Below are 12,500 nucleotides of genomic sequence, written 5' to 3' on the forward strand. Positions count from 1 at the left end.
TAAACATTTTTCGCAGTTTGTCTGGTTACTGATTTCTTCTTTTTAAACATTTTTCGCCGTTTTTCTGGTTACTGATTTCTTCTTTTTAAACATTTTTCGCCGTTTTTCTGGTTACTCATTTCTTCTTTTTAAACATTTTTCTAAGTTTTTCTGGTTACTGATTTCTTCTTTTTAAACATTTTTCTAAGTTTTTCTGGTTACTCATTTCTTCTTTTTAAACATTTTTCTAAGTTTTTCTGGTTACTCACTTCTTCTTTTTAAACATTTTTCTAAGTTTTTCTGGTTACTGATTTCTTCTTTTTAAACATTTTTCGCCGTTTTTCTGGTTACTGATTTCTTCTTTTTAAACATTTTTCGCCGTTTTTCTGGTTACTGATTTCTTCTTTTTAAACATTTTTCTAAGTTTTTCTGGTTACTCATTTCTTCTTTTTAAACATTTTTCTAAGTTTTTCTGGTTACTGATTTCTTCTTTTTAAACATTTTTCTAAGTTTTTCTGGTTACTCATTTCTTCTTTTTAAACATTTTTCTAAGTTTTCCTGGTTACTCACTTCTTCTTTTTAAACATTTTTCTAAGTTTTTCTGGTTACTGATTTCTTCTTTTTAAACATTTTTCTAAGTTTTTCTGGTTACTCATTTCTTCTTTTTAAACATTTTTCTAAGTTTTTCTGGTTACTGACTTCTTCTTTTTAAACATTTTTCGCAGTTTGTCTGGTTACTGATTTCTTCTTTTTAAACATTTTTCGCCGTTTTTCTGGTTACTGATTTCTTCTTTTTAAACATTTTTCTAAGTTTTTCTGGTTACTCACTTCTTCTTTTTAAACATTTTTCTAAGTTTTCCTGGTTACTGATTTCTTCTTTTTAAACATTTTTCTAAGTTTTTCTGGTTACTGATTTCTTCTTTTTAAACATTTTTCTAAGTTTTTCTGGTTACTGATTTCTTCTTTTTAAACATTTTTCGCAGTTTGTCTGGTTAATGATTTCTTCTTTTTAAACATTTTTCTAAGTTTGTCTGGTTACTGATTTCTTCTTTTTAAACATTTTTCTAAGTTTTTCTGGTTACTCACTTCTTCTTTTTAAACATTTTTCTAAGTTTTCCTGGTTACTCATTTCTTCTTTTTAAACATTTTTCGCAGTTTTTCTGGTTACTGATTTCTTCTTTTTAAACATTTTTCTAAGTTTTCCTGGTTACTGATTTCTTCTTTTTAAACATTTTTCTAAGTTTTTCTGGTTACTGATTTCTTCTTTTTAAACATTTTTCTAAGTTTTTCTGGTTACTGATTTCTTCTTTTTAAACATTTTTCTAAGTTTTTCTGGTTACTCACTTCTTCTTTTTAAACATTTTTCTAAGTTTTTCTGGTTACTCACTTCTTCTTTTGAAACATTTTTCTAAGTTTTTCTGGTTACTGATTTCTTCTTTTTAAACATTTTTCTAAGTTTTTCTGGTTACTGATTTCTTCTTTTTAAACATTTTTCGCAGTTTGTCTGGTTACTGATTTCTTCTTTTTAAACATTTTTCGCCGTTTTTCTGGTTACTGATTTCTTCTTTTTAAACATTTTTCTAAGTTTTTCTGGTTACTCACTTCTTCTTTTTAAACATTTTTCTAAGTTTTTCTGGTTACTGATTTCTTCTTTTTAAACATTTTTCGCAGTTTTTCTGGTTACTGATTTCTTCTTTTTAAACATTTTTCTAAGTTTTTCTGGTTACTGATTTCTTCTTTTTAAACATTTTTCTAAGTTTTTCTGGTTACTCACTTCTTCTTTTTAAACATTTTTCTAAGTTTTCCTGGTTACTGATTTCTTCTTTTTAAACATTTTTCGCAGTTTGTCTGGTTACTGATTTCTTCTTTTTAAACATTTTTCGCAGTTTTTCTGGTTACTGATTTCTTCTTTTTAAACATTTTTCTAAGTTTTTCTGGTTACTGATTTCTTCTTTTTAAACATTTTTCTAAGTTTTTCTGGTTACTGATTTCTTCTTTTTAAACATTTTTCTAAGTTTTTCTGGTTACTCACTTCTTCTTTTTAAACATTTTTCTAAGTTTTTCTGGTTACTCACTTCTTCTTTTGAAACATTTTTCTAAGTTTTTCTGGTTACTGATTTCTTCTTTTTAAACATTTTTCGCAGTTTGTCTGGTTACTGATTTCTTCTTTTTAAACATTTTTCGCCGTTTTTCTGGTTACTGATTTCTTCTTTTTAAACATTTTTCTAAGTTTTTCTGGTTACTCACTTCTTCTTTTTAAACATTTTTCTAAGTTTTTCTGGTTACTGATTTCTTCTTTTTAAACATTTTTCGCAGTTTTTCTGGTTACTGATTTCTTCTTTTTAAACATTTTTCTAAGTTTTTCTGGTTACTGATTTCTTCTTTTTAAACATTTTTCTAAGTTTTTCTGGTTACTCACTTCTTCTTTTTAAACATTTTTCTAAGTTTTCCTGGTTACTGATTTCTTCTTTTTAAACATTTTTCGCAGTTTGTCTGGTTACTGATTTCTTCTTTTTAAACATTTTTCGCAGTTTTTCTGGTTACTGATTTCTTCTTTTTAAACATTTTTCTAAGTTTTTCTGGTTACTGATTTCTTCTTTTTAAACATTTTTCTAAGTTTTTCTGGTTACTCACTTCTTCTTTTTAAACATTTTTCTAAGTTTTTCTGGTTACTCACTTCTTCTTTTGAAACATTTTTCTAAGTTTTTCTGGTTACTGATTTCTTCTTTTTAAACATTTTTCGCAGTTTGTCTGGTTACTGATTTCTTCTTTTTAAACATTTTTCGCCGTTTTTCTGGTTACTGATTTCTTCTTTTTAAACATTTTTCTAAGTTTTTCTGGTTACTCACTTCTTCTTTTTAAACATTTTTCTAAGTTTTTCTGGTTACTGATTTCTTCTTTTTAAACATTTTTCGCAGTTTTTCTGGTTACTGATTTCTTCTTTTTAAACATTTTTCTAAGTTTTTCTGGTTACTGATTTCTTCTTTTTAAACATTTTTCTAAGTTTTTCTGGTTACTGACTTCTTCTTTTTAAACATTTTTCTAAGTTTTCCTGGTTACTGATTTCTTCTTTTTAAACATTTTTCGCAGTTTGTCTGGTTACTGATTTCTTCTTTTTAAACATTTTTCGCAGTTTTTCTGGTTACTGATTTCTTCTTTTTAAACATTTTTCTAAGTTTTTCTGGTTACTGATTTCTTCTTTTTAAACATTTTTCTAAGTTTTTCTGGTTACTCACTTCTTCTTTTTAAACATTTTTCTAAGTTTTTCTGGTTACTCACTTCTTCTTTTGAAACATTTTTCTAAGTTTTTCTGGTTACTGATTTCTTCTTTTTAAACATTTTTCTAAGTTTTTCTGGTTACTGATTTCTTCTTTTTAAACATTTTTCGCAGTTTGTCTGGTTACTGATTTCTTCTTTTTAAACATTTTTCGCCGTTTTTCTGGTTACTGATTTCTTCTTTTTAAACATTTTTCTAAGTTTTTCTGGTTACTCACTTCTTCTTTTTAAACATTTTTCTAAGTTTTTCTGGTTACTGATTTCTTCTTTTTAAACATTTTTCGCAGTTTTTCTGGTTACTGATTTCTTCTTTTTAAACATTTTTCTAAGTTTTTCTGGTTACTGATTTCTTCTTTTTAAACATTTTTCTAAGTTTTTCTGGTTACTCACTTCTTCTTTTTAAACATTTTTCTAAGTTTTCCTGGTTACTGATTTCTTCTTTTTAAACATTTTTCGCAGTTTGTCTGGTTACTGATTTCTTCTTTTTAAACATTTTTCGCAGTTTTTCTGGTTACTGATTTCTTCTTTTTAAACATTTTTCTAAGTTTTTCTGGTTACTCACTTCTTCTTTTATAACATTTTTCTAAGTTTTCCTGGTTACTGATTTCTTCTTTTTAAACATTTTTCTAAGTTTTCCTGGTTACTGATTTCTTCTTTTTAAACATTTTTCTAAGTTTTTCTGGTTACTCATTTCTTCTTTTTAAACATTTTTCGCAGTTTTTCTGGTTACTGATTTCTTCTTTTTAAACATTTTCCTAAGTTTTCCTGGTTACTGATTTCTTCTTTTTAAACATTTTTCTAAGTTTTCCTGGTTACTCATTTCTTCTTTTTGATCATTTTTCTAAGTTTTCCTGGTTACTGATTTCTTCGTTTTGAACATTTTTCTAAGTTTTCCTGGTTACTCACTTCTTCTTTTCAAACATTTTTCTTCGTTTTTCTGTTTACTCATTTAGCACTTTCAGGCACTTTCCGATCATTTCCTCGTTCCCGATTTCACCCTTTAAAACGCTTTCGGGCATTTCCCTAAGTTTTGCGGTTCACTCGTTTGGGACTCACTGACACCTTCTCTAGCTTCCCTGCTCACTTTTTTCGTACTGTTGAGAAAATTCGAACCCTTTCCTTAACTATGCCGGTTACTGACTTCACCGCTTCAGACCCTTGTCCCCGTAATGAAAGATACCATTTCCCACCGTGGGAAATGCACGAAAATCGGACTGAACACGGGGGAGGCTCCCCCCTCGAAGGCGAGACCGTCGGCAGAACCGCCGGGTCAAACCCGGCTGAGCTACCCGGCTTACAAGTCTCAAAGTCGGTATGAGCAGTCACGTCCACCCCCATTCCCTTTTGGACCACTTCCCACGGTTCCAAATGCATGAAAATCGGCCTGTACACGGGGGAGGCACCCGCCTCGAAGACGAGACCGTCGGCAGAACCGCCGGGTCAAACCCGGCTGAGCTACCCGGCTCGGAAGCGCCAAAGTCGGGTTGAGCAGTCACATTCACTCCCATCCCCTTTTGGGCAACTTCCCACGGTTGGAAATGCATGGAAATCGGACTGAACACGGGGGAGGCTCCCCCCTCGAAGGCGAGACCGTCGGCAGAACCGCCGGATCAAACCCGGCTGAGCTACCCGGCTTACAAGTCTCAAAGTCGGTATGAGCAGACACGTCCACCCCCATTCCCTTTTGGACCACTTCCCACGGTTCGAAATGCATGAAAATCGGCCTGTATACGGGGGAGGCACCCGCCTCGAAGACGAGACCGTCGGCAGAACCGCCGGGTCAAACCCGGCTGAGCTACCCGGCTCGGAAGCGCCAAAGTCGGGTTGAGCAGTCACATTCACTCCCATCCCCTTTTGGGCAACTTCCCACGGTTGGAAATGCATGGAAATCGGACTGAACACGGGGGAGGCTCCCCCCTCGAAGGCGAGACCGTCGGCAGAACCGCCGGATCAAACCCGGCTGAGCTACCCGGCTTACAAGTCTCAAAGTCGGTATGAGCAGACACGTCCACCCCCATTCCCTTTTGGACCACTTCCCACGGTTCGAAATGCATGAAAATCGGCCTGTATACGGGGGAGGCACCCGCCTCGAAGACGAGACCGTCGGCAGAACCGCCGGGTCAAACCCGGCCGGGCTACCCGGGTTAGAAGCCCTAGAGTCGGGTTGAGCAGTCACAATCACTCCCATCCCCTTTTGAACCTGTTCCCACCGTTGGAAATGCACGAAAATCGGCCTGTACACGGGGGAGGCTCCCCCCTCGAAGGCGAGACCGTCGGCAGAACCGCCGGGTCAAACCCGGCTGAGCTACCCGGCTTACAAGTCTCGAAGTCGGGTTGAGCAGTCACATTCACTCCCATCGACTTTTGGGCAACTTCCCACCGTTGCAAATGCATGAAAATCGGCCTGTACACGGGGGAGGCACCCGCCTCGAAGTCGAGACCGTCGGCAGAACCGCCGGGTCCAACCCGGCTGAGCTACCCGGCTTACAAGTCTCAAAGCCGGGTTGGGCAGTCACGTTCACCCCCATTCCCTTTTGGATCACTTCCCACGGTTCGAAATGCACGAAAACCGGCCTGTACACGGGGGAGGGTCCGCCCTCGAAGGCGAGACCGTCGGCAGAACCGCCGGGTCAAACCTGGCTGAGCTACCCGGCTTACAAGTCTCAAAGTCGGGTTGAGCAGTCACGTTCACTCCCATCGACTTTTAGACCACTTCCCACGGTTCGAAATGCACGAAAATCGGCCTGTACACGGGGGAGGCACCCGCCTCGAAGACGAGACCGTCGGCAGAACCGCCGGGTCAAACCCGGCCGAGCTACCCGGCTTAAAAGTCTCAAAGTCGGTATGAGCAGTCACATTCACCCCCATTCCCTTTTGGACCACTTCCCACGGTTGGAAATGCATGAAAATCGGCCTGGACACGGGGGAGGCTCCCCCCTCGATGACGAGACCGTCGGCAGAACCGCCGGAACAAACCCGGCTGAGCTACCCGGCTTACAAGTCTCAAAGTCGGTATGAGCAGACACGTCCACCCCCATTCCCTTTTGGACCACTTCCCACCGTTGGAAATGCACGAAAATCGGCCTGTACACGGGGGAGGCACCGGCCTCGAAGACGAGACCGTCGGCAGAACCGCCGGGTCAAACCCGGCTGAGCTACCCGGCTTACAAGTCTCAAAGTCGGGTTGAGCAGTCACATTCACTCCCATCGACTTTTGGGCAACTTCCCACGGTTCGAAATGCACAAGATTCGGCCTGAACACGGGGGACGCTCCCCCCTCGAAGGCGAGACCGTCGGCAGACCCGCCGGGTCAAACCCGGCTGAGCTACCCGGCTCGGAAGCGCCAAAGTCGGTATGAGCAGTCACGTTCACTCCCATCCCCTTTTGGACCGCTTCCCACGGTACGAAATGCATGAAAATCGGCCTGTACACGGGGGAGGCACCCGCCTCGAAGACGAGACCGTCGGCAGAACCGCCGGATCAAACCCGGCTGAGCTACCCGGCTTACAAGTCTCAAAGTCGGGTTGAGCAGTCACATTCACTCCCATCGACTTTTGGGCAACTTCCCACGGTTCGAAATGCACAAAATTCGGCCTGAACACGGGGGACGCTCCCCCCTCGAAGGCGAGACCGTCGGCAGAACCGCCGGGTCAAACCCGGCTGAGCTACCCGGCTTAAAAGTCTCAAAGTCGGTATGAGCAGTCACATTCACCCCCATTCCCTTTTGGACCACTTCCCACGGTTGGAAATGCATGAAAATCGGCCTGGACACGGGGGAGGCTCCCCCCTCGATGACGAGACCGTCGGCAGAACCGCCGGAACAAACCCGGCTGAGCTACCCGGCTTACAAGTCTCAAAGTCGGTATGAGCAGACACGTCCACCCCCATTCCCTTTTGGACCACTTCCCACCGTTGGAAATGCACGAAAATCGGCCTGTACACGGGGGAGGCACCGGCCTCGAAGACGAGACCGTCGGCAGAACCGCCGGATCAAACCCGGCCGAGCTACCCGGGTTAGAAGCCTCAGAGTCGGGTTGAGCAGTCACGTCCACCCCCATTCCCTTTTGGACCACTTCCCACGGTTCGAAATGCACGAAAATCGGCCTGTACACGGGGGAGGGAGCCGCCTCGAAGACGAGACCGTCGGCAGAACCGCCGGTTCAAACCCGGCTGAGCTACCAGGCTCGGAAGCGCCAAAGTCGGGTTGAGCAGTCACATTCACTCCCATCCCCTTTTGGGCAACTTCCCACCGTTGCAAATGCATGAAAATCGGCCTGTACACGGGGGAGGGAGCCGCCTCGAAGACGAGACCGTCGGCAGAACCGCCGGATCAAACCCGGCTGAGCTACCAGGCTCGGAAGCGCCAAAGTCGGTATGAGCAGTCACATTCACTCCCATCCCCTTTTGGGCCACTTCCCACGGTTCGAAATGCACGAAAATCGGACTGAACACGGGGGAGGCTCCCCCCTCCAAAACGAGACCATCGGCAGAATCGACGGGTCAAACCCGGCCGAGCTACCCGGGTTAGAAGCCTCAAAGTCGGGTTGAGCAGTCACGTCCACCCCCATCCCCTTTTGGACCACTTCCCACGGTTCGAAATGCACGAAAATCGGCCTGTACACGGGGGAGGCACCCGCCTCGAAGACGAGACCGTCGGCAGACCCGCCGGATCAAACCCGGCCGAGCTACACGGCTTACAAGTCTCAATGTCGGTATGAGCAGTCACGTCCACCCCTATTCCCTTTTGGACCACTTCCCACGGTACGAAATGCATGAAAATCGGCCTGTACACGGGGGAGGCACCCGCCTCGAAGACGAGACCGTCGGCAGAACCGCCGGGTCAAACCCGGCTGAGCTACCCGGCTCGGAAGCGCCAAAGTCGGGTTGAGCAGTCACATTCACTCCCATCGACTTTTGGGCAACTTCCCACGGTTCGAAATGCACAAAATTCGGCCTGAACACGGGGGACGCTCCCCCCTCGAAGGCGAGACCGTCGGCAGAACCGCCGGGTCAAACCCGGCTGAGCTACCCGGGTCGGAAGCGCCAAGGTCGGTATGAGCAGTCACATTCACTCCCATCCCCTTTTGGACCGCTTCCCACGGTTTGAAATGCACGAAAATCGGCCTGTACACGGGGGAGGCTCCGCCCTCGAAGGCGAGACCGACGGCAGAACCGCCGGGTCAAACCCGGCCGGGCTACCCGGGTTAGAAGCCTCAGAGTCGGGTTGAGCAGTCACATTCACCCCCATCCCCTTTTGAACCTCTTCCCACCGTTGGAAATGCACGAAAATCGGCCTGTACACGGGGGAGGCGCCCCTCTCGAAGGCGAGACCGACGGCAGAACCGCCGGGTCAAACCCGGCCGAGCTACCCGGGTTAGAAGCCTCAGAGTCGGGTTGAGCAGTCACATTCACCCCCATTCCCTTTTGGACCACTTCCCACGGTACGAAATGCATGAAAATCGGCCTGTACACGGGGGAGGCACCCGCCTCGAAGACGAGACCGTCGGCAGAACCGCCGGGTCAAACCCGGCTGAGCTACCCGGGTCGGAAGCGCCAAGGTCGGTATGAGCAGTCACATTCACTCCCATCCCCTTTTGGACCGCTTCCCACGGTTTGAAATGCACGAAAATCGGCCTGTACACGGGGGAGGCTCCGCCCTCGAAGGCGAGACCGACGGCAGAACCGCCGGGTCAAACCCGGCCGGGCTACCCGGGTTAGAAGCCTCAGAGTCGGGTTGAGCAGTCACATTCACCCCCATCCCCTTTTGAACCTCTTCCCACCGTTGGAAATGCACGAAAATCGGCCTGTACACGGGGGAGGCCCCCCTCTCGAAGACGAGACCGTCGGCAGACCCGCCGGATCAAACCCGGCCGAGCTACACGGCTTACAAGTCTCGATGTCGGTATGAGCAGTCACGTCCACCCCCATTCCCTTTTGGACCACTTCCCACGGTACGAAATGCATGAAAATCGGCCTGTACACGGGGGAGGCACCCGCCTCGAAGACGAGACCGTCGGCAGAACCGCCGGGTCAAACCCGGCTGAGCTACCCGGCTCGGAAGCGCCAAAGTCGGGTTGAGCAGTCACATTCACTCCCATCCCCTTTTGGGCCACTTCCCACGGTTCGAAATGCATGAAAATCGGCCTGTACACGGGGGACGCTCCCCCCTCGAAGGCGAGGCCGTCGGCAGAACCGCCGGGTCAAACCCGGCTGAGCTACCCGGGTTAGATGCCTCAAAGTCGGGTTGAGCAGTCACATTCACCCCCATCCCCTTTCGGCCCCCTTCCCACGGTTGGAAATGCATGAAAATCGGCCTGTACACGGTGGGCGCTCCCCCCTCGAAGGTGAGACCTTCGGCAGAACCGCCGGGTCAAATCCTGCCGAGCTACCCGCGTTAGAGGTCTCAATGTCGGCTTCAGCAGTCACATTCAATCCCATTCCCGTTTGGACCTCTTCCCGCCGATGGAAATGCACAAAATTCGGCCTGAACACGCGGGACGCTCCCCCCTCGAAGGCGAGACCGTCGCCAGAACCGCCGGGTCAAATCCGGCTGAGCTACCCGCGTTACAGGTCTCAAAGTCGGGTTGAGCAGTCACGTTCACCCCCATCCCCTTTCGGACCCCTTCCCACGGTTGGAAATGCATGAAAATCGGCCTGTACACGGTGGGCGCTCCCCCCTCGAAGGTGAGACCTTCGGCAGAACCGCCGGGTCAAATCCGGCCGAGCTACCCGCGTTAGAGGTCTCAATGTCGGCTTCAGCAGTCACATTCAATCCCATTCCCGTTTGGACCTCTTCCCGCCGATGGAAATGCACAAAATTCGGCCTGAACACGCGGGAGGCTCCCCCCTCGAAGGTGAGACCTTCGGCAGAACCGCCGGGTCAAATCCGGCCGAGCTACCCGCGTTAGAGGTCTCAATGTCGGCTTCAGCAGTCACATTCAATCCCATTCCCGTTTGGACCTCTTCCCGCCGATGGAAATGCACAAAATTCGGCCTGAACACGCGGGACGCTCCCCCCTCGAAGGCGAGACCGTCGCCAGAACCGCCGGGTCAAATCCGGCCGAGCTACCCGCGTTAGAGGTCTCAATGTCGGCTTCAGCAGTCACATTCAATCCCATTCCCTTTTGGAACACTTCCCGCCGTTAACAATGCACGATATTCGGCCTGAACACGCGGGACGCTCCCCCCTCGAAGGTGAGACCTTCGGCAGAACCGCCGGGTCAAATCCTGCCGAGCTACCCGCGTTAGAGGTCTCAATGTCGGCTTCAGCAGTCACATTCAATCCCATTCCCGTTTGGACCTCTTCCCGCCGATGGAAATGCACAAAATTCGGCCTGAACACGCGGGGCGCTCCCCCCTCGAAGGCGAGACCGTCGCCAGAACCGCCGGGTCAAATCCGGCTGAGCTACCCGCGTTACAGGTCTCAAAGTCGGCTTCAGCAGTCACATTCAATCCCATTCCCTTTTGGAACACTTCCCGCCGTTAACAATGCACGATATTCGGACTGAACACGGGGGCCGGTCCGCCCTCGAAGTCAACACCGTCCGCAGAACCGCCGGGGCAAATCCGGCTGAGCTACCCCGCCCCCGAACACTCAAAGTCCCTCTGAAGCCTTGCATTCGCCTCCTTGGAAAATTGACGTCAAACATTACCAAAATCGGGGGCACGAGCACTAAAGCTAAGTCTCACCCTTTCCCTATCCCTAACCAGGAACCGAACGCCCACCCTCAGCCTCACACCAACGCCGGTGCCACTCCAGACAGACACACCCTTCAAAACCACACCCATCCGGCCATGCAACTCAAAAAGGGTCCAAATTCAGAAACACCCCCTTCAAAAGGCACTCCATCCTCGGCCACACCACCGGGACATGCTCCCCTCGGCGATAATTAAGCCCCCACCACTATTTGAAGCCAACCGCAGCCGCAACTCGAACGGAGAAATCAGTAACCAATTCAAAAATGCGCTTGGTTACTGATTTCTACTGAGCCGAAAAAATTCTAAGTGTCGGTGGTTACTGATTTATACCAACCCGAAAATATTCTAAGTGTCGGTGGTTACTGATTTATACCAACCCGAAAAAATTCTAAGTGTCAGTGGTTACTGATTTATACCAACTCGAAAAAATTCTAAGTGTCAGTGGTTACTGATTTATACCAACCCGAAAATATTCTAAGTGTCAGTGGTTACTGATTTATACCAACCCGAAAATATTCTAAGTGTCAGTGGTTACTGATTTATACCAACTCGAAAAAATTCTAAGTGTCAGTGGTTACTGATTTATACCGACCCGAAAAAATTCTAAGTGTCAGTGGTTACTGATTTATACCAACTCGAAAATATTCTAAGTGTCGGTGGTTACTGATTTATACCAACCCGAAAAAATTCTAAGTGTCAGTGGTTACTGATTTATACCAACTCGAAAAAATTCTAAGTGTCGGTGGTTACTGATTTATACCAACTCGAAAATATTCTAAGTGTCGGTGGTTACTGATTTATACCAACCCGAAAATATTCTAAGTGTCAGTGGTTACTGATTTATACCAACTCGAAAAAATTCTAAGTGTCAGTGGTTACTGATTTATACCAACTCGAAAATATTCTAAGTGTCGGTGGTTACTGATTTATACCAACCCGAAAATATTCTAAGTGTCAGTGGTTACTGATTTATACCAACTCGAAAAAATTCTAAGTGTCAGTGGTTACTGATTTATACCAACTCGAAAATATTCTAAGTGTCGGTGGTTACTGATTTATACCAACCCGAAAATATTCTAAGTGTCAGTGGTTACTGATTTGTACCGACCCGAAAAAATTCTAAGTGTCAGTGGTTACTGATTTATACCAACCCGAAAATATTCTAAGTGTCGGTGGTTACTGATTTATACCAACCCGAAAATATTCTAAGTGTCAGTGGTTACTGATTTATACCAACTCGAAAAAATTCTAAGTGTCAGTGGTTACTGATTTATACCAACTCGAAAATATTCTAAGTGTCAGTGGTTACTGATTTGTACCAACCCGAAAATATTCTAAGTGTCGGTGGTTACTGATTTATACCAACCCGAAAATATTCTAAGTGTCAGTGGTTACTGATTTATACCAACTCGAAAATATTCTAAGTGTCGGTGGTTACTGATTTATACCAACCCGAAAATATTCTAAGTGTCAGTGGTTACTGATTTATACCAAGTCGAAAATATTCTAAGTGTCAGTGGTTACTGATTTATACCAACTCGAAAAAA

The sequence above is a fragment of the Chiloscyllium punctatum genome, unplaced genomic scaffold (assembly GCF_047496795.1).
Source record: "Chiloscyllium punctatum isolate Juve2018m unplaced genomic scaffold, sChiPun1.3 scaffold_858, whole genome shotgun sequence".
Lineage (NCBI taxonomy): Eukaryota > Metazoa > Chordata > Chondrichthyes > Orectolobiformes > Hemiscylliidae > Chiloscyllium > Chiloscyllium punctatum.